Below are 21,149 nucleotides of genomic sequence, written 5' to 3'. Positions count from 1 at the left end.
TGTGATAGCATTTTCACAATCATTTTCAAAGGATTAGCCACTCAACTTGCCATGCCACTCAATCCTAGCGACGATGCAAAGTTAGATCACTCGAGTGGCACTAGATGACCGATATGCAAACAAGTTTGCCCCTCTTGATAGTACAACCATCTATCCTAAACCTAGTCACAAACTTCTCTACACACCTATGACCGGTGAAATGAAATGCCCTAGGTTATACCTTTGCCTTGCGCATTCCATTCCATCTCCTCTAATGCCGATGCAACACATGCACCAACACGATCAACAATGATATGATCCACTTCATATCATCACATGATCATATTGGTTCATCGATCTTAACTTCACTTGCTTTTCACTGTTGCCTTCATCCATCGGCACCAAGTCTTGCTCAAGCTTCACCGCCATGCGGTCCATCGCTTCAAAGCCTTTGACTTGCCCTTCACGCTTGCAACCGGTCCATCAAGCCAAGTCTTGTCTTGATCTTCTCCACATTAATCACATGACTCAATGTCATGTCTCATGTGCAATGAGCTCCTTCATCATCACATGTGTGAGCTTTGCAATATCTCCAAGCTATTTTCACCTTCATGGCATATGTTGCTCACACATATGTACCTATGGACTAATCACCTGTGTATCTCACATAAACATAATTAGTCCACCTAGGTTGTCACTAAATTACCAAAACTAGGACCTTTCACCTATTCACCCCCCCCCCTCTAGGCGGCATCCTAGGTCCTTTCAAGTGGTATCAGAGCTAGAACTCACCTAAAGCTTCATCGCTATGAGAAAAGGATGTCGACGCCTATCGAGTTGGAGCCGGTGCCTCTCTAGAATGATGGTTCAAACTTTCTACCTTGGTCAATTTATGTACTTAATATTTTTAGGACTATTAGTCCTCTTGTTGAGCATATTGTGTATGCAAGCATACCTCTTTCTATAGTTGATTGGAGCAACTACAAAAATCTATCAAAAGAGGAAGAGATATGTGTGTAACTCAATGCTCAAGCTATTAATATCATTTTGTGTACATTGAGTGTAGAGGTTCAAGATGAGTCAATCTTCAATGAACCACCACCTCCAGAGAGTGCTCATCTCATTTGGACTAGACTCGTTGAGTTATATGGAAAATCCAAATGTCATGATGCACATGAGCTCGAGTTAATGGAAAAGTTGTCCATTGTGTCTTCATGCAGCAAAGAAGCCTCACAAGACCTCAAGAGCGCCGAGCCGAAGCAAGAAGCACAAGCAACGCATGATCTGCCATCTGCCTGCACATACCAGACGTGTCCAGTATCCCTACCTGACGTGTCCGGTATGGCCGAGGCAGCAGAGTAGCAAGTCGCTGTTTGCAACGATGCTCAAGATCGGTGGAGGCCAAATGATGAGTCAACCTCAGTATCTCATGACACTCATCACTTATGTCTCATGGCCAAGAAAAGCAAGAAGAAGGCTAACAAGAAAGAATAAGTCAAGGAGATTGCACAAATGGATGATCAAGAAGAGAGTGATATTGAAATTAAGAATAATTACACTTTTGATCATCTAAGTAGCAAAGACAAGCTCATCCTCATGAAGGTAGTTGAGAAGAATGATGAACTAGATGAAGAGAATGAGAAGCAGGAGCAATCACTTCAAAAGCAAGAAATGTTTCTCATCTCCAAGCTATAAGAACTAAAGGCAATAAATGTAAGGTATGAAAAATTGTCAATTGAGCATGCCTTAGTTACTGACTCCTCTTCTAGCATCTCTCAACTAGAGAAAGAAAACTTTGAGCTCAAGGCAAGGCTAGATAAACTATCAAGCAAATATAATATCCTCCAAGCCAACTATGTTCATCTAAAGTGCTCTCATGAGGAAGTAGTAGAATCAAGCATCATGCTTGAGGTGGGTCATGAGGTTGTGATCACATCGGTAAAATCTTCTCAACCTCTCACACATTCACTCACTAGTACACCATTGGTAACAAGCACCTAAACCTTTTAGGATAGCCACTTTGTGTGTTTTGTGCTCAATGGCTCACAAATAGGCATATTTGTAAAATATTGAAAGTGGCTAATTAGTTTCACTTGATAATTATCATGTTTGCCATATGGTGCTTTTAATAGCTCTCTAGTAGAGCAATTTATTTGTTTAGATGTAGGGCATAAAAGAAATACTAGAGCTAAAACGAAGAATCACAAGCAGTGGATTAATTGTTTCTGTCCTACATCTACCGGACGTGTCTGGTATGACTACCGAATGTGTCCGGTATGGCAAGGGACAAAAAGAAAAGTGTTTCTGTTCTGCACATGCTAGACGTGTCCGGTATTGCAGAAACTAGAACACTAATTGGGATGCAACTGAGTTTTGATACATATAATTTCTTATATCTAAAGTTAACTCAAAAGCTTGTGATTTATCAAATCTATGTGGATTGTGAGCATCTCTTGAACTCAAATTTAAATATGGCATTATTACTTAGTGTTAGTCAAAATAGGTTATTGACTCCCAAATTCTTAATAGAATTAAGTGCTTGTTGAAAATCATTCAAATCACTTGTGGCACTTATTTAGGGGGAGCTCAGTTTCTATTTGCACCATTGTGGACTAACAAATTTATCTAGCATTCTTTGTAGTCCTTTGGATGAAAACTGATTTCATATATGGCATGACTACTTGGCAAATGTGGTCAACATAATGATTATCATGCTATGTATCTCAGTGCTGGTCTTGTGGGCTCAAGGCAAAGGTATGTATTTACATACATGCATTGTAAGTGCATCTAAGGCCCTTTATATGCTAGAGTGTGCATTTGTGTGACATAGGATAAATGTTTTTCAAAATCCCTAACTAGAATGCATAGGTGGTGTGATTTTGGAAACCTATTTGGTTCTTGGTCTTTGTGACCTAAGTCATGTCATTTGTGATTATTGCTCCCATTGATTGCTTGTTTGACTAATCACAAGTGGAATGACCCTCTCAAGTCCATAAACTCCTATGTCTCTCTAAGTCTCTCTCAATTTTTTCAAAATCATAAATATGCCAAATATTTGGAAAAGAGAAAATCAATTAATGGCATTGGATAAGAAAATTGAAGATACTCAGTTTGGATGAAGATTGTATACCTTTTTGGACTGAGTAATAATAGAGAAGGGGATTGGAATCAAGAGAATGAATTTTTGGAACAAAAACAGCCAGCCCGCAAATACCGGATGTGTCCGGTATGCCTACCGAACATGTCCGATATGTGTAGGTTAATAAAACTAAACATACCCCTTCTGCCCTAGACCTCTCTGTTTCTTTTCCTTCTTCCTGCATACACCCAGCCACCTCTCATCATCTACCATTGGCAATTTCGTGATTCCACCAAGAAAAGAAAGAGAGGGAGATTGGATTGGAGGAGGCTTGCATCAAGATTGAAGGCTCCAGGACTTGGATTTTAGTTTGCATTCTCTTCTCCATTCTCAAGGTACCCTAATCCCGGAACCCGTTCGATCTATGTGGTTAATGCTTCAAAGTCTAATCCCTTTAGTAGAGATGCTACATTACCTGTATAGAAGCAATGCCCAGAGTTTGGATTGGATTGGTTGAAAATTGAGCTAAGGGCCCTGGTTAGGGTTGCTGTCGTCTGGTATGAGGTAGCAAAGCAGATTTTGCTCTCTTGTTTCAATCTTCTTAGTGGTTGATTCTTAGGACTAAGTTTAATTGTCTATTGTGTTTTGTGAACCTTATGACCTAGTTTGGCTGAGGTGATTGCAAAGCATAGGACAATTACGCATATTTCTATATTTCAACCGAAATAGGCTATCTTTTGGGCATGTATCTAATATTCCTTGCAAATCTTTGGATACAGGGCAGCAGCCATGAGTGGAAGAGGGGAACCCAAATCCAAGTTCAGTCACGATCCTGCATTGAACAGGCACAAGAAAGCAAGGTAGGACATGCATCCCAGTTTTAGTGTACAGCAGACCAATAGGAGGTCTTCTAGAGCAGCTGCCAGTACTACTCCACAATACAGAGAGGGAGGTAGTAGTTCTTCCTCTAACACTGACACAGATGAATATAGAGTGGAGCCCAGAGATAGAAAGAGGAAGAGCACTGACAGAGGCTCAGATGGTGGTAGCTCAGATGATGAGCAAGAGTTTGAGGAGGAGCAGATAGTACCTCTAGTGTAGTACCCACCTCATCCTGGGTGCCCGCTCCTGGTATGCACTTTGGTCTTCTTGAGGTACATTCTCCAGTCTTACCCAATTATGTTGCTAAAACTGATTATCATGGTAAGGGTATGACCAAGAAAGTTAGGGATCTAAGGAGGATAGATCCCAGAGGTTTGCAGAGGATTCAGTATGATCATCGCTTTCACACTATGTTTCATATGGACTTCTACTCTAGTGTGATACTCACTAGGAACCCAATGATAGATAGATCTTAGTGGATTGACTGGCAGTATGTTAGAGAGTTGTAGAAGCCCTCCATAGATCATGCAATTGCCATTTGTTAGCGTACAGGGATATATGAGATCATGGAGTTCCAGCATGACTGGAACGCAGAGGTGATAGCTCAGTTCTATGCCACCCTATTTGTTGAGGATGATGAGAGGCGGATGCACTGGATGTGTGAGGACCAGTGGTACAATGTTGATTACGATGCCTTCGTAGCTCTGCTTGGTTTCTTAGAGGATGATCTCCAGAGAGACAGTATCCACTCAGAGCAGGTGCTACCTCCAGAGCAGCTCACCTACATGTATCCACCAGGGGGTGAGAGAGGAGCAGTGGGGAAGGTTGTAGGTCTTCACCCCACTTATAGATACCTAGACAGAATGTTCAGGAAGACCATTGACTGCAAGGGTGGAGACAAGGGCAACATAGCAGACTATTCTAGGAACTTACTCCACAAGATGGCACTAGATGCACGACCCTTCAGTGTATTCAACTTCATCTGGTGTGAGATTAGGAGTGTTGGAGAGAGGCCCCTCCAGGTCAGAGTTCTTCTCGCCCACCTAGTGCTCAACATTCAGACGATGAGGGAGAAGGCAAAGATGAAGATGATGATGATGAGTGATCTCTGTGATCAGATGCATCTTGCAACCCCTCTTTGTGCTTAGTTCTTTTTGTCAAACCTTTTATGGTGATGGATGACAAAGGGGGAGAATTTGTGATTAAAGCTTCAGGGTTGTGCTTTTATGAGTTTATCTTTTGTACCTAAAGATATGTACTGCAACTGTAGTCTTTTCAAGTGGTATCTTCTTTGTTATATCTTGTTGAGATGAGACAACTTATGAGCTTTATCTATGTATCTCATGAGACATGATTTAAATTAGTGGCTTGTGGACTTGTGAAATCTTTGTGATGAGTGCTATGTGTGTGATATATATGATGTATTTACTTTCATAAGGACCATGCATGTTTTAGATTGAAAATGTATGGTGTGATGCTTTCTATTTATTCTTATGTGATATATCATGTCATGTGCATCATGATTTCTATTTTGTCACACACACTTGCACCCCACGGATGCAATGATTTAGGGGGAGTCTCCTATGTGTTTTAGTATGTGCAAATCGACATTTTAGGTCATTTGTGAATTCAATTCATATTGCACATATTAAGGGGGAGCCTTCCATAACTCATTGAACCCAAAATCCTAACTGTTTATTTCATTTTGTAAACTTTAATCGGGTTGTCATCAATCACCAAAAAGGGGGAGATTGAAAGTGCATCTTTAGTGGATTTTGGATGATTGAATGACAACACGATTAAAGATCTAACATTTTCTCTAAGTGTGAAACAAGAAATTGGTTATCTCATAGATGCTTAATGAAGCTAAAATGATGTGTTGTTGTATAAACAATCTAGTTCAAGCACAAAACAACAATGCAAATGTAATTCATGCAAAGGCTTAATTATGGTGGGATATCAATGATTGATGGTGTTCTATGAAATTCATTGTATGATTCAGCACAAGGTGTGACTTGATGGCTTGAAATGGTGAAGATAGTAGGGAAAGGCTTCAAGGTACTAAGCAAGGGTGAAGGGCAAGCGATGGTTTGGTGGCCGAAGAACCTAGCTAGGGTGAAGAAGGAAGTACTTGCATTTAGTTGAGGTACTAATCAAGCTATGAAGGTCATATTGATGTGGAGGATCGAATCTATATTAGACAAGTTGATGGAAGTGACTTGATGCATTTGGAGTTTTTCATATTTGATGAATGGAATCAAGTCACATGCTCAAGATGGCTATGCTCAAGTGAAAAGATCAATATGTTGGCACCCTCACTTGTTGAAGACTGAAAGAGACGGCATCAATTTGAAAGAAATCAACTCAAGCGGTATAATCTCATTTTTCCTTTTAATCTTGAGTTTATAGGAACGTCGTACTATTAAGAGGGATGCATCATATTGATAGATGATTATTCATAAGTGGTCAAGCCAACCTATATGAGGTTTGAGTGAGAGAGACAAGAGATTCTAACTCTCTTCACAATACTCGTGCATACCGGACATGTCCTGTATGCATACCGAACATGTCCGGTATTTGGGGTGTGCACTTTTCTGTCTCTGTAGTTTTGGAAGAGTTGTGTGTCGGAAGTCTTGACATGTGTCGGGAGTTCCGAGGGTTGGAAGTCCTAGAAAGCGTCGAGAGTCCCGACACCTTACTGACTTGAGAGTTCATTGTCCTGGTCATACCAGACGTGTCTGGTATTCATACCGGACATGTCCGGTATGGCCAACCAGAGCCAACGTCTAGTTTTCAAATGAGCTGAGGGTCGGAAGTTCTGACTTAAAATGGTCAAGAGTTCCAGCAGTCGGAAGTCCTAGAAAGCGTCGGGAGTTCCAACATCTCGCATACTTTAACTCAGTGACCGTTGGCGCAGTGCAAGTCATACCAGACATGTCTGGTAGTTCGGTATGCTATGGTAACGGCTAGAAAACAGCTAGTTTTTCCAAGGAGGCTATAAATACCCCAAGCCCCCACCTTTGGAGGCAGATTCTGCTGATCCTCTAGCACGTTTTTTAGCCTTGCAAACACTCTCCAAACCTCTTTTAGTAAGTGATTCATCCAAATTGCCAAATCCTTTTGTGGGTTGAGAGATAATTCAAAAAAGAGAGCAAGCAACCAATTGAGCACTTGTGCATATTATCAATATCATGATTTGCATTTGTTACTCTTGGACTCTTCGGTCCTAGACGACTAGGCGTCACCGAAGAGCACCCAAGAGATTATAGTGTGACTCAGAAAGTTTGTAACGGTCGATTCCGCCGCCGTAAGGGAAGGAATCAACTAGTTGAAGGAGGAAAAGAAGTTGGAAAAGACTCTGGCTAGAGTGACCTTCGTAGTACCCTCTAGGGCTGACCTTCGCTGGGTCGCCCGTAGCCTCCTCAACGGAGAGTAGGACTCAACCGAGTCCGAACTTCGGTAAAACAAATATCATGTCTCAATTTGCATTTCTTTTGATATGTGTGTTGCTCTAGCTCTTCTGCAGGTTCTCTGTATATCATATCATTTCTAGTAGGTTCCTGCAGCTTGGATTGAAGATTGAAATCGAAAGGAGTAAGTTTGGGGCCGTTCCACTGAACGCGTATATCGGACATGTCCGGTATTGGTGCCTGTGCAAAACTTAATTGTATTTTGATTTAACTCTTTGGTTGCAGGTGTCTGGCTTCCTAGATTTATTTAGTATCTTTTACATACTTTGTGGTATTACTCTTATTTTGAGTTTCCATTTTGGAAACTCCCATTACTAATCGTTTCCGTATTTAAAGGTGTTAATTTTCAGAAACGTCTATTCACCCCCACTAAGCGGCATCCTAGATCCTTTCAGGCTAGATGTACAAGCGTTACATATGCATTGAACCCCTCCAGCTAGAGGGAAAATACATTTATACATCACATATGCATCTAACAGGAGCATCTACTGCAATTGCAACAGTAACAAACAAACCCGTGAAAGTGCCACTATGTTTTGAGGTAGAGCTGCATTGTACTGACCATTCATTCTCAACCGAATCTCAACTGCTCAATATATTGTTTAATATTTTTTTGAACGTAATATATTATTTAATATAGTAGGATCCTTTTAATTGAATAGGGCTTTCGTACCTATGATTTGTATATACATCCTCGAATCGTCACCTCTGGTATAAGAACGCACAAGGGTGCGCCCCATTCTACTAGAGAAAGTAATAATTTGTATGCATATCATCAGAGTAGGATATGGGTGGAAATGTTGCATTAGCTACACCAGGATAAGAAAAATACGACTGACCTACAATTTTTAAGTGGGGAACCCATACCACCATTCTCCCAGACACATTGATCTCGTTTAAGGGAAACCTTTTCTTGTATATTGCACGAGCTGCTTCATTCCCCAATCTTATTGACTAATTTACCAGTTGTTGTTATCTTTTTGTGAAGCTGAACTTCAAGCATTTGGGCACTCATGTTACATTATTCAGATGCTACTTTGCCTTCTTTCATTGTGCAATGTAGCAAGCTTTTATAGTCTGAATCTCAGCTACAACATCTCTCATGCACAGCCTCTCAGTCGGTCTGCTCTTGCTGCATGATAGTGCAAGCCTTGTGACATAATCCATAACACCATTGATTTTCCCTGTTTCAGCCTCAATGGATAGCAGAAAGGGGTCTACAATCTCCATCAGTCTATCTGGGTAAGCCATCTTTGCATACTTCAGCAGGGTCAGTCCATCTGTAAACATGTCATGTGTAGGCTCCTTCCCTGTAAACAACTCAAGGAGTACAATACCATAGCTATAGACATCCCCATGTGGAGAGATGCGAGCAGCTTCACCATATTCTGCAAGGATAAACGGCATTAAAAGTGTACCAACTATAACTGCTGTTGGAGCTACATATAGAGTATTCAGTTACCTGGAGCAACGTATCCAATTGTTCCTAGTATTCCCACAGAACTCTTTGAATTGATCAACTGCTCACCAACTGGATCCGTGAGAATCTTCGTGAGGCCAAAGTCTACGACACGAGCAACCATGTCCTCCCCAAGAAGAATGTTGCTGGGCTTGACATCGCAGTGAATTATCGGAGGCTGGCAGTTGTTGTGCAAATAGTCCAGTGCACTGGCAACGTCAGCAGCAATGTTCAATCTCTGCACTAACGTTAGTACATTGACAGGATTTTCAGAATATACATGTGGATGTAACCACTTGTCAAGGCTCCCATAAGGCATAAACTCCAACACTATTGCTTCGAATTCATTATGGTTCAAATCAGAGCAAGAGCAGCATGTTATAACATGGATCAAGTTACGGTGGCGAATTTTGCTAAGTGCCTTGCACTCAGTAAAAAAACATTTTGAAGGGCCAGGTTGTTCAAGATCAAATACCTTAACAGCTACAGTAGTTGACAAGCCCTTTAGCAGGATTGTCCCCTTATAAACTGACTCATGTTGTCCCGTACCGATCAAATTGCTGGCACTAAAGCCATTTGTTGCTCGGGACAAATCAAAATAGAGGATGAACCATCAGTTTTTTGGTGGATGGAAGTCTTGACCCCTTTTTTGAAAATAAGAAAAGAACTGCCAAGGTGAAGCACGCCAAGATGACAATAGCAGTCACACTCATAGCATTTCGAATGACTCTTAGTATCCTTTTATTATGCTCTGTTGGTTCAGTAGGGCATTCAGGCAAATGCAGCTCTTTAATACCACCACATAGCTTGTCATTCCCATTAAAAGAGAGACCAGTCAAACTGGTAAATACTCCTTTTGCTGGAACTTGACCATCAAGATGGTTGAAGGATATGTCTATCCTGTATAATGATGCCATGCTTGCCATGGTCTCAGGGATCTGTCCAGTCAAGTAATTTTGCGCAAGGTACAGTTCTTTCAGGCCATTCATGAGTCCCAACTCTTGAGGAATCACTCCGGTGAGGCTGTTTTTGCTCAAATTTAACAGCGCCAAACCATGCATTTTACTTATGGATGCAGGAATGATACCGTTGAAGGAGTTATGATCCAAACGGAGCTCCGTCAAACTCTGACAATTGCTTAGAGCATCTGGCAGCACTCCAGATAAGTTGTTCCCTTGTATGTACAAGTATGTGAGCGTCGTGAGCCTGCCAACTTCAGACGGAAGAGAACTATTGAAATTATTCCCAGATAAATCTAGCATGTATGACAAGGATGATAGGCTAAAGATCTCTCCTGGTAATAGACCTGAAAGTGCATTGTTGGAAAATGTTGCTACAGTAAGTTGTAGGTTCCCGAGGTTCGGTGGAAGAGGTGCCTCCAACATGTTATCTACTGAAAGGTGCTGCAATCTGTACTGTAATGGACCAGTCAAAATTATACTAGATCCCCTCACGAAAACATCCCCCGCTGGGAGCCTCCAACCATTGCGCACCTAGAAAAATACACATAAGAATTCAGCACCATTAAAATCAAGGGTTAATCAAACACCTTAACCAAATCCGATGGCCATGATTCGATGTGGGATGCCAAGCTTCTCACCCCGCATTCTCACACCCGCACCCTGCTCGCACTTCAACGCGGTGTCCGCCATTCAACGCTCCATCGAAACCAATCATCATCACCGAAACAAAAACCTGGCCGCCATCAGGGAAACCTTCCGATCGCGAAAAAAAACTGAGGCGGCGGCTCCACGTGCAGGAGTGCTCGCGCCTAGGGTTTGGGCGAAGGGCCCGGCGGATGCAGAGTCCTCCCTCACTTCGGCGTCCTCACGAAGCGGGACGACTGCGACTCCTCCGCCTCCCACGACCGCGACTCCAAGGATCCACCGACCATTCATGTCCCCGAGGGAATACTACGAGTTCTACAACCGCAACGACATCAACCGCATCCTGGGGCCCAAGGCCTCCTGCATCTCCTTCAAAGACTCCGTATGCCGCTGCTTCGGCTACATGGTCACCAAGAAGTACATCTACACCATCGAGTACGACTACTTCGTGAGTGCCCTTTGCTCCGCTCCGCTCCTTTGTGATGATCCGATAGTAGTTTCCATCTGCTGCGGATAGTCTTGCCATAATTAGGCACGATTTGGTGGGGATTGGGCCCCGATCTGGTTATATAGGTGATGCTAGGGTTAATTTGTTTGTTTTCTTCGGTGGAGATGAATTGAGTTGTGAAATTTGGGATATAATGCAATGCATCCTGGATTGAAATTTTAGGATGTAAAGTTTTGACGTCTTTGCTGTAACCCATCGTGTTAATTATGGTTGTAGTGCTGTGATCTGGGTAGGTAGAATACAAATTTCACGAGTTCCAGGTGATTGATTGATCTGATGAGTTGGGTATTGTCTCCTTAATAGGTTACTGATATTTGGTCAAATTGATCATTTTGAGCTTCCAGCATTTTAACTTAATTTCTTGATGAGTCACAGATAATTGGTAATTGGAGGTTTGGCTATATGCATCGTGGAGCAGCTTATCTATATGAACTTTCGGCATTTGTGAGGTTTCTCTTATCACTTTTCTTGTCAGATATAGCACTTGTAATTCAGTGTACAATATGATGTATACTTGATAAGAGAATCTTTGTTTTGCAAACCATTGTCTGACATTCGGCAATCTAAGCATGACTATTTCATGAGTGTCTTCATGGTCATGGAGGAGTCACTAAAAATTAGGAGAAATCAGCTTTCATAGATTCGTGGTAGTTTATTTTTTTATATGGCCATCAAATGTCCCCTTCTTTGATTTCAAGATGCGTATAAATGATTTTTTTTGCAAACCGTTGTCTATCATCAACTAAGCTTGTGTATTTATATGATTCAAGATGAGTAATTCCTACTGTCATGAACCTGCATTTCAATGCACACTTGTTTTATAGATTTCTTAGATTGATTCAATTTCTTAACTTTTTTCTGCATGTTGCAGCAACTAGCTGATGGAGGGAAAGCCAAACGGAAGCAAGAAAAACAAGCCCATTGGCATCATCAGCGCCGCCGAAGGCCACGATGATGCGGCGGTGCGGCAAACGATGGAGGAGCTCATTGGCTTCCCTGCCTACGACGATGGTGAGGGCCCTTCCAACGACTTCCACGTCGACTCTAAGGGCTTGCAGCATCAGGTGCATTCGTGATGTGCAAGCTATGGCTGTGAAGTGAGGTGTTGGTTTCAAACAGCGTGTGCTTCTTTTCGCAGATTGATGAGCTGGCCTCGTTCTCTGACTCGCCCGCGCTGTCCGTGACCCGTGTTTTGTACACCGACAAGGATGTGCAGGATGGAAGGTAACACAGTTGAGATTAACATGGATGTTTTTCCCTCTCTTGTTCTAGCTTGAGTGTTTGTTGACCATCGTACATCTTGTATACAATCATGTTTCTAGGGCTGATGTGATTGAAATCAGATGAACCGTGCTTAATAAGCTATTATAGGGTTGTTATTTTGTTAATTTGATCAAATACTTGTAACCGTCTGGTAGACTACTGATTCTATCAATTGTGTGATGCAACCAAGTATTGGGAAGCATACATTTGATACTTAGGAAATGGCAAAAGAAAAGTTGTGTGCTTCATCTCATTCTCATGTACATTAGACATGTGCTTTAGACTTGAAATATTTAGTTCAATGCATAATCAGAAACCGGTGAACTACCTTGCAATTGAACATTGGCATCATTATACCATTCTGAATTTTAACAAAAGAACCAAGTATTGGAAGCATACATTTGATACTTACAAAATGGCAAAAGAAAAGTTGTGTGCTTCATCTCATTCTCACGTACATTAGACATGTGCTTTAGACCTTATTTAGTTCAAAGAATAATCAGAAACTGGTGAACTACCTAGCTATTGAACATTGGCATCATTACACCACTCTGAATTTTAACAAAACAGTTGAACATCAGCACCCTTTTTTCAAAAAACATATTTTCACTGTTTACTTTATTTTGCAAAAAAACATATTTTTGCATGAATCTTAATCTATTTCACTATTTACTTTATTTTCAAAAAACATATTATATCTTGCCTTGCACAGTTATCAACTTCACTGAGGACAGAATTCTTAGCGGACATTTTGAAGAGCCGTGCAAACAAATGTTTTGACAGCGTTCTTGAAGATCTCCGAGGCATGTTTAAGGACTTAGGTAGAATATAAATTAGATGGTTAATGCGAGAAATAACGCATTATGCCTTCTTATGCAAAAGTGTTTCCCAGATTATATACATGCTCAAATATAATTGTGTAAAAGTTGAACTATGAAAAAAATCATCGTTTGGTTGTTTTCATGTGCATCTCTAAAATAAAGCCGTCGCGTTAGCACTGACACTATACTAGTTTTAATAAGAACAAAGAATAGATGAGGTGATTGAAGATAAGACTGAGAACCGTGACAAAGAAAATTATATTTGAGAACAGATGGAGGAGCTCAGTGGCTTCCCTGCCTACTACGATGGTGAGGGCCCTTCCAACGACTTCCGCGTCAACTTCGAGAGGCTGCAGCGTCAGGTGCATTCGTGATGTGCAGGCTATGGCTGTGAAGTGAGGTGTTGGTTTCCAACAGCGTGTGCTTCTTTTTCGCAGATTGATGAGCTGGCCTCGTTCTCTAACTCGCCCGCACCGTCCGTGACCCACGTTTTGTACACCGACAAGGATGTGCAGGATGGAAGGTAACACAGTTGAGATTAACATGGACTGTTTTTTCCCTCTCTTGTTCTGGCTTGAGTGTTTGTTGACCATCGTACATCTTGTATACAATCATGTTTCTAGGGCTGATGTGATTGAAATCAGATGAATCATGCTTAATCAGCTACTTATAGGGTTGTTATTTTGTTAATTTGATCAAATACTTGTAACCGTCTAGTAGATTACTGATTCTGTCAATTGTGTGATGCAACCAAGTATTGGGAAGCATACATTATAGGGTTGTTAGTTTGTTAATTTGATCAAATACTTGTAACCGTCTGGTAGACTACTGATTCTGTCAATTGTGTGATGCAACCAAGTATTGGGAAGCATACATTTGCTACTTAGGAAATGACAAAAGAAAAGTTGTGTGCTTCATCTCATTCTCCTGTACATTAGACATGTGCGACTTGAAATATTTAGTTCAATGCATAATCAGAAACCAGTGAACTACCTTGCTATTGAACATTGGCATCATTACACCATTCTGAATTTTAACAAAAGAACCAAGTATTGGGAAGCATACATTTGATACTAACAAAATGACAAAAGAAAAGTTGTGTGCTTCATCTCATTCTCACGTACATTAGACATGTGCTTTAGACCTTATTTAGTTCAAAGAATAATCAGAAACTAGTGAACTACCTTGCTATTGAACATTGGCATCATTACACCACTCTGAGTTTTAACAAAACAGTTGAACATCAGCACCCTTTTTTGTGACAAATTGATGGCTTAATTCTTTAACGCCTGCACGATCATTCTAAAAGGTACATGATATTCCAAGCAGTTCTTCTGGAAGTCTGAACCTGCACCTGTATTTGTTACTATTGGTTCAATTTTAGTTTGTCATGGTTCTCAGTCTCATCTTCAATAACCTCATCTGTTCTCTGTTCTTATTAAAATAAGACTATGTTTTATCTTCTTAAAATATAGAAGCAATGGAAGATGAATATATTTGCATTGAACTCTTCTTCTTAAATTCCCTAGTGAATACAACTTAGAGCATCTCCAAGAGTACCCATCTTTGTCCCACCTACTTTTAGGCGGCGATTCGGGATGTTAACAGAGTTTGTGCCCCTTCACTGTAGATGGTATGTTTATCTTTCCCTCAATGCTTACTCATTTGCAAGCGCAAGACACTGTTTGTTACCAACCTGCCATATGTTACTATATTTTACGATTTGTCCATAACTTGAATTGTCTTAGTTGACAACTGACAAGTTGCAGACATATAGCACTAGAAAATTTGATATTTCGGGTCCTGAATGCCATTCCTTTTTCCTCTTTTTCAAGGCTTAGGACTGAATTCTATTTAAACTTCATGGTTTGCGGTTTGTGGCAGGGAGACGTACTCAGTGAGTGCTGATGGTGCTATCATTGCGTGGAAGATTGATTCTAGCAAAGGAGAGGAGTTTATTATTTTTCACCTTTTTATTTATTTTAAAAAACTGTATACTATGTAATGTAACTTGGATATGTAGTGCTCACTGCACTATGTACTAGACTAATGTGTCACAATCTTGCAATATATTTGTTGGGTAATATTAGCTTCATAAACTTGAAAGTCAACTCGAATGGTTGACGCTGGTGGCCGGATTCTTTTGTTGTTCCATTCGTCTTGTCCTAACTATGTTTTTTTTGCGTGAATCTTAATCTATTTCACTATTTACTTTATTTTCAAAAAACATATTATATCTTGCCTTGCACCGTTATCAACTTCACTGAGGACGGAATTCTTAGCGGACATTTTGAAGAGCCGTGCAAACAAATGTTTTGACAGCGTTCTTGAAGATCTCCGAGGCATGTTTAAGGACTTAGGCAGAATGTAAATTAGATGGTTAATGCGAGAAATAACGCATTATGCCTTCTTATGCAGAAGTGTTTCCCGGATTATATACATGCTCAAATATAATTGTGTAAAAGTTGAACTATGAAAAAAATCGTCGTTTGGTTGTTTTCACGTGCATCTCTAAAATAAAGTCAGTCGCGTTAGCACGGACACTATACTAGTTTTAATAAGAACAGAGAATAGATGAGGTGATTGAAGATGAGACTGAGAACCGTGACAAAGAAAATTGAACCAATAGTAACAAATACAGGTTTAGGTTTCAGACTTTCAGAAGAATTGCTTGGTATATCATGTACCTTTTAGAATGATCGTGCAGGCATTAAAGAATTAAGCCATCTATTTGTCACAAAAAAGGTGCTGATGTTCAACTGTTTTGTTAAAATTCAGAGTGGTGTAATGATGCCAATGTTCAATAGCAAGGTAGTTCACCAGTTTTTGATTATTCTTTGAACTAAATAAGGTCTAAAGCACATGTCTAATGTACGTGAGAATGAGATGAAGCACGCAGTTTTTCTTTTGCCATTTTGTAAGTATCAAATGTATGCTTCCCAATACTTGGTTCTTTTGTTAAAATTCAGAATGGTGTAATGATGCCAATGTTCAATAGCAAGGTAGTTCACTGGTTTCTGATTATGCATTGAACTAAATATTTCAAGTCTAAAGCACATGTCTAATGTACATGAGAATGAGATGAAGCACACAACTTTTCTTTTGTCATTTCCTAAGTAGCAAATGTATGCTTCCCAATACTTGGTTGCATCACACAATTGACAGAATCAGTAGTCTACCAAACGGTTACAAGTATTTGATCAAATTAACAAACTAACAACCCTATAATAGCTGATTAAGCACGGTTCATCTAATTTCAATCACATCAGCCCTAGAAACATGATTGTATACAAGATGTACGATGGTCAACAAACACTCAAGCCAGAACAAGAGAGGGAAAAAACATCCATGTTAATCTCAACTGTGTTACCTTCCATCCTACACATCCTTGTTGGTGTACAGAACGCGGGTCACGGACGGCGCAGGCGAGTCAGAGAACGAGGCCGGCTCATCAATCTGCAAAAAGAAGCACACGCTGTTGGAAACCAACACCTCACTTCACAGCCATAGCCTGCACATCACGAATGCACCTGACGCTGCAGGCCCTCGGAGTCGACGCGGAAGTCGTTGGAAGGGCGCTCACCATCGTCGTAGGCAAGGAAGCCAATGAGCTCCTCCATCGTTTGCCGCACCGCCGCATCATCGTGGCCTTTGGCGGCGCTAATGATGCCAATGGGCTTGTTTTTCTTGCTTCCGTTTGGCTTTCCCTCCATCAGCTAGTTGCTGCAACATGCAGAAAAAAGTTAAGAAATTGAATCAATCTAAGAAATCTATAAAACAAGTATGCATTGAAATGCAGGTTCATGACAGTAGGAATTACTCATCTTGAACCATATAAATACACAAGCTTAGTTGATGACAGACAACGGTTTGCAAAAAAAAATCATTTATACGCATCTTGAAATCAAAGAAGAGGACATTTGATGGCCATATAAAAAAATAAACTACCACAAATCTATGAAAGCTGATTTCTCCTAATTTTTAGTGACTCCTCCATGACCATGAAGACAGTCATGAAACAGTCATGCTTAGATTGCCGAATGTCAGACAATGGTTTGCAAAACAAAGATTCTCTTATCAAGTATACATCATATTGTACACTGAATTACAAGTGCTATATCTGACAAGAAAAGTGATAAGAGAAACCTCACAATGCCGAAAGTTCGTATAGATAAGCTGCTCCACGATGCATATAGCCAAACCTCCAATTACCAATTATCTATGACTCATCAATAAATTAAGTTAAAATGCTGGAAGCTCAAAATGATCCATTTGACCAAATATCAGTAACCCATTAAGGAGACAATACCCAACTCATCAGATCAATCAATCACCTGAAACTCGTGAAATTTGTATTCTACCTACCCAGATCACAGCACTTCAACCATAATTAACATGATGGGTTACAGCAAAGACGTCAAAACTTTACATCCTAAAATTTCAATTCAGGATGCATTACATTATATCCCAAATTTCACAACTCAATTCATCTTCACAGAAGAAAACAAACAAATTAACCCCAGCTTATTTTCTGTCACCTATACAACTAGATCGGGCCCAATCCCCACCAAATCACGCCTAATTACGGCAAGACTATCCGCAGCAGATGGAAACTACTATCGGATCATCATAAAGGAGCGGAGCAAAGGGCACTCACGAAGCAGTCGTACTCGATGGTGTAGATGTACTTCTTGGTGACCATGTAGCCGAAGCAGCGGCAGACAGAGTCTTTGAAGGAGATGCAGGAGGCCTTGGGCCCCAGGATGCGGTTGATGTCGTTGCGGTTGTAGAACTCGTAGTATTCCCTCGGGGACATGAATGGTCGGTGGATCCTTGGAGTCGCGGTCGTGGGAGACGGAGGAGTCGCGGTCGTCCCGCTTCGTGAGGACGCCGAAGTGAGGGAGGACTCTGCATCCGCTGGGCCCTTCAACCAAACCCTAGGCGCGGGCACTCCTGCGCGTGGAGCCGCCGCCTCGATTTTTTTCGCGATCGGAAGGTTTCCGCGGTGGCGGCCAGGTTTTTGTTTCGGTGATGATGATTGGTTTCGATGGAGCGTTGAATGGTGGACACCGGGTTGAAGTGCGAGCAGGGTGCGGGGGTGAGAAGCCTGGCATCCCACATCGAATCATGGCCATTGGATTTGGTTAAGGTGTTTGATTAACCCTTGATTTTAATGGTGCTGAATTCTTGTGTGTATTTTTTTGAGTGCGCAATGGTTGGAGGCTCCCAGCGGGGGATGTTTTCATGGGGGGATCTAGTATAATTTCGACTGGTCCATTATAGTAGAGATAAGACTATGTTTTATCTTCTTAAAATATAGAAGCAATGGAAGATGAATATATATGCATTTAACTCTTCTTCTTAAATTCCCAGTGAATACAACTTAGAGCATCTCCAAGAGTACCCATCTTTGGCCCACCTACTTTTAGGCGGCGATTCGGGATGTTAACAGAGTTTGTGCCCCTTCACTGCAGATGGTATGTTTATCTTTCCTTCAATGCTTACTCATTTGCAAGTGCAAGACACTGTTTGTTACTAACTGCCATATGTTACTGTATTTTACGATTTGTCCATAACTTGAATTGTCTTAGTTGACAACTGACAAGTTGCAGACATATAGCACTAGAAAATTTGATATTTCAGGTCCTGAATGCCGTTCCTTTTTCCTCTTTTTCAAGGCTTAGGACTGAATTCTATTTAAACTTCATGGTTTGCAGTTTGTGGCAGGGAGACGTACTCAGTGAGTGCTGATGGTGCTATCATTGCTTGGAAGATTGATTCAAGCAAAGGAGAGGAGTTTATTATTTTTCACCTTTTTATTTATTTTAAAAAACTATATACTATGTAATGTAACTTGGATATGCAGTGCTCACTGCACTATGTACTAGACTAATGTGTCACAATCTTGCAATGTATTTGCTGGGTAATATTAGCTTCGTAAACTTGAAAGTCAACTCGAATGGTTGACGCTGGTGGCCTGATTCTTTTGTTGTTCCATTCGTCCTGTCCTAACTATGTATTTTTTTTTTTGCATGAATCTTAATCTATTTCACTGTTTACTTTATTTTCAAAAAACATATTATATCTTGTCTTGCACAGTTATCAACTTCACTGAGGACGGAATTCTTAACGGACATTTTGAAGAGCCGTGCAAACGAATGTTTTGACAGCGTTCTTGAAGATCTCCGAGGCATGTTTAAGGATTTAGGCAGAATGTAAATTAGATGGTTAATGCGAGAAATAACGCATTATGCCTTCTTATGCAAAAGTGGTTTTCCGGATTATATACATGCTTAAATATAGTTGTGTAAAAGTTAAACTGTGAAAAAAATCATCGTTTGGTTGTTTTCATGTGCCCATCTCTAAAATAAAGCCGTCGCGTTGGCACGGACACTGTACTAGTAGTGTTAAGTTCCCGAGTGAGGATGGCATTGTCCCAGACAATTGGTTGTTCTCAAGTGTCAAGAATTGGAGCATTTTTGGCCTTCCTATGCTGTCAGGTATGTGTCCTGTAAATTGGTTGCCGGCGAGCCCCAACTTAAATAGTTTGGGAAGGTTACCAATCCCATCTGGTATCCTACCAGATATTTCATTGAACCTGATATCTAGCATTCCGAGTTGTGCTGATAGGTTGGCTATAGAGCTTGGAAGCACACCACCAAATCTGTTGTTTTGCAGTGTGACACCACGGAGCATTGTAGAATTAGTTAAGAGTGTGATGAACTTCCAGTCGTGGTTACTGGTAGCCTTCAGCTGGTTTCCATTGAGTAGCAGGTAGTTTAGGGAAATAGTCCCAATCTCAGGAGGCACGATTCCAGTCAAATTGTTATCAGACAGGTCTATGGATTGCATTGTGGTCGCATTTGCAATCGAATCTGGAATGTGTCCCTTGAAATGGTTCACCGCAAGGATAAGGTATTGGATTTTGGGTAGGCCATTACCCAAATCGGAGGGCACTGTGCCCTCAAACTCATTCTTGTGCAGACTAATGTGGATCAGTGTGGAGAGATTGAAGACTGTTTGTGGGACGGTGCCGGAGAGGTGGTTTACATGAAGAGCTAGCACCTCAAGGCTACCCAGCCTGCCAAGGTCCTTAGGGATTGGTCCACTGAGGTGGTTGTCGTTGAGGTAAACTAACTGCAGTGATGAGAGGTTCCCAAGTGATGGCGGGATGATCCCAGTGAAGTTGTTCTTCCCTAACGACATGGACTTGAGCATCGACAGACCTCCAATCCAATCCGGGATTTGCCCACTGAGGTTGTTCAGGTCAAGTTTGATGGTCACAAGGCGACTGCAGTTCCTAAGGCCATCTGTGAACTCACCTTGCAGTGAATTGTTTGACAGATCAAGATATGATAACCTCTGTAGCTGTCCAATTGTCGGGGGGATTTCACCTTGGAGCGAATTGTTTGACAGATCAAGGTACAACACATGTGCTAGCCGGCCAATCGCTGGAGGGATTTCGCCATACAGTAGATTGTAGCTAAGGTCCAGACTCCTCAAGCGTGTGAGATTCCCGATGGAAGGGCCCAAGTTTCCCACAAGTCCCATGGAGGACAGATTCAGTGCGGATACTCTGTGCTTATGCCTGCTGCTGCTGCAGATGACGCCAATCCACTGGCACAAGTCGGTGCTTGCTTCCCAGGAGGCCTGCGCATCCGTCGACTGCAGGCTTAGCCCCGCCTTGAATGCTAGCAACGCATCATGTCGGTCTCATTTCTGCTCGGCAATGCTTGAACGCATGAGGTTGATAACAGTGAGAGCAGATGCAGCAAGAGAAGCCATATTGCTAGAAACATTACGAAGCAGTTTCTCTGCATTCAAGACAATTGAGCAAAACAAAATTTATGAGTCCACCGTGGAAATTTTCGAATAAAATCTATACAAGTGGACTCATATGAAGCAGCATGTGGAAATTGTGTGGGACATGAATAAAATTTATGCGAGTATATATATGCTTATTTGTGTTCCATTCACTTGTATCGATTTTCATCAAAGAAGCAAATAGATTGAGAACACGGGTGTTGACACAAATCGTGGTTGCCTAATGCCTAATCTAATTGCGCCAAGATGAATGCAGA

At 41.2% G+C, this 21,149-nt stretch overlaps 1 pseudogene; it reads right to left on the bottom strand.

The window, feature by feature from the left end:
- Nucleotides 1-8,392: 8,392 nt before the first annotated feature.
- Nucleotides 8,393-20,867, bottom strand: LOC136539204 (probable LRR receptor-like serine/threonine-protein kinase At3g47570; annotated as a pseudogene).
- Between the last annotated feature and the right edge of the window lie 282 nt (nt 20,868-21,149).

Source organism: Miscanthus floridulus, chromosome 2, assembly GCF_019320115.1.
Source record: "Miscanthus floridulus cultivar M001 chromosome 2, ASM1932011v1, whole genome shotgun sequence".
NCBI lineage: Eukaryota > Viridiplantae > Streptophyta > Magnoliopsida > Poales > Poaceae > Miscanthus > Miscanthus floridulus.
Note: the sequence above shows the minus strand (reverse complement) of the source record. Positions and strands in the feature narration are given on the sequence as shown.